Consider the following 3,939-nt stretch of genomic DNA (forward strand, 5'->3'; position numbering starts at 1 on the left):
GCTATACCCTGGTGATGCAGATGAGGAAGATTGTAGCTCAAGGCTAGCTTGGGCAAAAGTTCTCAAGACCCTCAAGACAATAGCTAGGTAACATTACGTGTACTAATACTCCACCTACCTGGGAGACTAAGATTGAGGCCATGCCAGCCCCAAAAAAAAGTTCCTGAGTGGCCGGGAGTTTGGCCTAGTGGTTAAAGTGCTTGCCTAGCATGCATGAAGACCCGGGTTCGATTCCTCGGTACCACATACATAGAAAAAAGCCAGAATTGGTGCTGAGGCTCAAGTGGTAGAGCTCTAGCCTTGAGAAAGTCCAAGGACAGTGCTCAGGCCCTGAGCCCAAGCCCAGGACTGGCAAAAAAAAAAAAAAAGTTCCTGAGACCTCAGAAAAGGCTGGTTGTGGTGGTACATTCCTGCCATAAATAGGAAAACGCACACATAGAAGGCTCATGGTCCAGCGATGAAGGCAAGACCTTATCTGGAAGGCTAGAGGTGTGGCTCACACAACACAACACCTGCCTAGCAAGTGTGAAGTCCTGAGTTCAAACCCCCAAAATCTCTCCCTAAAAATTAAATGAATAAGCAATAGGGCTTTTTGTTCTACTAGTACCAGGCAGCCCTCTTTAAGAAAGCCATACTTCATTCCTTCAGTTTCTTTTTTGGCCCCTCACAGAAACACTTTTAATAAATGGATCTGAAATATTAAACAAATGAGCTGGTTTTCAATTGCTTTGAATATAAGGGTGTCAGGTGACATTCTTTGGAGCTTCCACTCCTTCACTGGAATGTAGCAGCTTTGCTGCTGCTGCTGCTGCTGCTGCTGCTGGTGTGTGTTTGTGTGTGTGTATGTGCATGTGTATGTGTATGTATGTATGTGTGTGTGTGTGTGTTGTATAAAGAATAAGATATGTTTAATAATTACTTTTGATTAGCTTAATTCATGTCCACATAAGTCTCTATGGCTTTATTTTAAAGTTTTGAAAGACTTTGGTGAATGTGTTAGATACATTAACTCTTTCTACCTCTTAGGATCCATTTGTTAAATTACCTACTTCAGTCTTCCCTGATGGCCCTGGGGTCCTAGGCACTTAATGCCCCCATTGAAAGTGAGCAACTTTATTCCTGAGCCTTCTACATTAAAAGGATCAGCCCCAATTTTTTTGAATTACTTAAGGATGTGAAAAATATCTTTATTTTCTATTTGATGACACTTCTAGGTAATGTGAGGAATTATAGAATAATACCTTAGCTTGGAAAGGATTTTACTCCAAAATAAAATCAAGTCAGATTCTCAGCTGTTGCCTGTTAAGTGCCAGTTTGACATTCGAAATGATCCAAACTTAGTGATTTGGAGAACTGCACAACCAGCAGCTGTAGCTTTCATCCACTCAAAGCCCATTTGACCATGGCTGATGAAGAAGCTCGTTTTGTTTGGGAGGACTGAATTTGAGCAATTGGGGGATGAAAGCATTAAGTCCTAATGATGAAGCCTCTGCTGGGCAACTCCAAAGATACAAATCTATGTTCATTTAAAAACCAACACTCTCTTCTCTGCCTCTTTTGCTGAGGAAATTTAGGCTGGCATAAAAATAATGTTAAGAAATGATAGGAGTAAGACTTTTAAAGATTTTTTGGCCTTAGGAGGCAAGATTGTGGGTGCTAGAGTTTAGACCCAGCTCTACCCTCCCTCAGAGTGAGACTGGGGAAAGTCTGAACCTTTCGGAATCCTCCTAGCCTGTCTCCTCAGATATAAAATCAACTAGAAATAATGTCTTCCAGATAATTCCAGTTGTCTTGGAGTTCATGATACGAAACTCTTTTTTGGGCAACCTTCAAAGTAGGATGGCAGATTTATTGTGAAGTTTTTGACATATAAATTTCAGCACTTATTACTTGCTCATAAATATAGAAAAATCCTTTGAGACCCTAATTTTGTGTTCATTCTTGATGTGTTTTCAAATAGGGCCTCCTACTTTGTACAGTTCTAGAAAACCTAGATTATCCCTTGCCAAGCTCTCTTCATAAACTCATTTCTACCACTTTGGTGATGCATTCAGATTTCATCAATTGAAAGAATTCTTGTAATAAGTGCTAAAAAGTAAGCCAATATTTTTAGAGTATCTGTAGGATGTATGTTATAGTAGAGTTCTCCCAGGTAGGAGTTATCTAGAAAAGAAGTAATTTGTCATATCTTTTTTTTTTTTTGCCAGCCATGGGCCTTGAACTCAGGGCCTGAGCACTGTCCTTGGGCTTTCCTCAAGGTTAGAGCTCTACCACTTGAGCCTCAGCACCACTTCCAGCTTTTTTTTTTCTATGTATGTGGTACCGCGGAATCGAACTGGGGTCTTCGTGCATGCTAGGCAAGCACTCTACCACTAGGCCAAACTCCCGGCTCTAATTTGTCATATCTTAAACAAGGGATTTATTTCTGCCAAGGAAAATTAGAGGGTAGAAGCTCCCTTGATGAGATTTAATAATTTGTAGCTCAATCCACTGATAAATATCTTCTGTGTTAGAACAATATACCCACCAAAATGAGATATATGGTACTCATTAAATGCTTCTGATCTAAACGCAGTTATGAGCACAGTTTATTGTATTTTATTAAATTTTTGAAGTGGTTTTTGCAGCCTTGATTGTGTTTATCAAATGTAAAAGAAGCTAAATGTCTTCTCTAGGAAACAGAGGTATGGGCCATTCAAACTAGGAGGGAAAAGAGAAAGACATTTGGAATTCCAGAGGTTACAGATAGACCTTTGAGACAGCAGAATTCAGTTACTTTTCTTCCTAAGCAGTTTTTTAGAAGAAGATGATTAAGTGAATGAGACATTATAGGATAGAAATGCAACTTATGCCAAAGTTTCTATTCTCTTTCTAATGTCTTATTTTGGTGGTACTAGAGCTTGAAATTAGGACCTGGTGTTTTTTTTGTTGTTTGGGTTTTGTTTTTGTTTTTTTTTTTTTTGCCAGTCCTGGCTTGAACTTAGGGCCTGAGCACTGTCCTTGGGCTTTCTCAAGGCTAGAGTCCTACCACTTCAGCCACAGCACCACTTCTAGCTTTTTTTTTTTCTCCCTATGTATGTGGTACCAAGGAATCCAACCCGGGTCTTCACGCATGCTAGGCAAGCACTCTACCACTAGGCCAAACTGGCCTGGGCCTGATGATTTTTGCGGGGGAAAAAAATCTACTACTTGAGGACTGATGCCCATTTCTGGCGCCAGCATCACACATCTTAAAGGGGCAAAAAGCTCCTGGGTTTCCAGGGGAGCGATGGCTACCTACAGCCTGGGGAACCAGCGACTACTCACCCTGCAAGACATAGGACCAGAAATCGGTGCCACCCTTCAGAATGCAGGGACCCTAATGCTAAAGCTGTAGAAGGAAAAAACCGATGAGAGGCTTCTGGACCGGCAGGCGGCAGCCTTCATGGCCTCGGTGCAGCACGTGGAGGCGGAGCTGGCGCCAGTTACTCTTCTAGGAAGGACTGTCAAGGGGCCCTGAAACGAGTAGATTATGACCGCCTCAAACTTGGTGATGTGGCCGGAACCTGTGAGCAGATGCTGGAGAACTGAGCCGAGGAGGAGAACCCTGAGCGTGGAAGGAGGCCGTGACCTGCATGTAGGGACAGAACTGGAGTCCTATAGGAGGGCTGCAGAGTGACACCTGCAGAGTTGATCAGGACAATGGGGCAGGCCGTGGAAATGGAGAAACCTAAATCCCAAGCCTGCCTACAGTTGTGCCCTGGGTCCTCTGGCAGACTGCTACAAGATTTCAGACAGGAGCTGGTGACTCAGAGGGTTGAGCCAATCTACTTCATGCATATCACTCTCCAGCCCCAGGCTTCCCGAAGATTTGGCCCAATGAACAACGAGGTAGTTTTCATTGTTGTAAGAGATGATGAAATAAGAATGACTGGTTTCAGTAATAAAAGCAGTAACGAC

General features: G+C 42.6%; 1 pseudogene; it reads left to right on the forward strand.

Annotated features, from left to right (window-relative positions):
• Positions 1-3,268: 3,268 nt before the first annotated feature.
• LOC150046400 (mediator of RNA polymerase II transcription subunit 11 pseudogene) lies at positions 3,269-3,570 on the forward strand (annotated as a pseudogene).
• The last annotated feature ends 369 nt before the right edge of the window (positions 3,571-3,939 follow it).

The sequence above is a fragment of the Megascapheus bottae genome, chromosome 25 (assembly GCF_031878675.1).
Source record: "Megascapheus bottae isolate mThoBot1 chromosome 25, mThoBot2.hap1, whole genome shotgun sequence".
Taxonomy (NCBI): domain Eukaryota; kingdom Metazoa; phylum Chordata; class Mammalia; order Rodentia; family Geomyidae; genus Megascapheus; species Megascapheus bottae.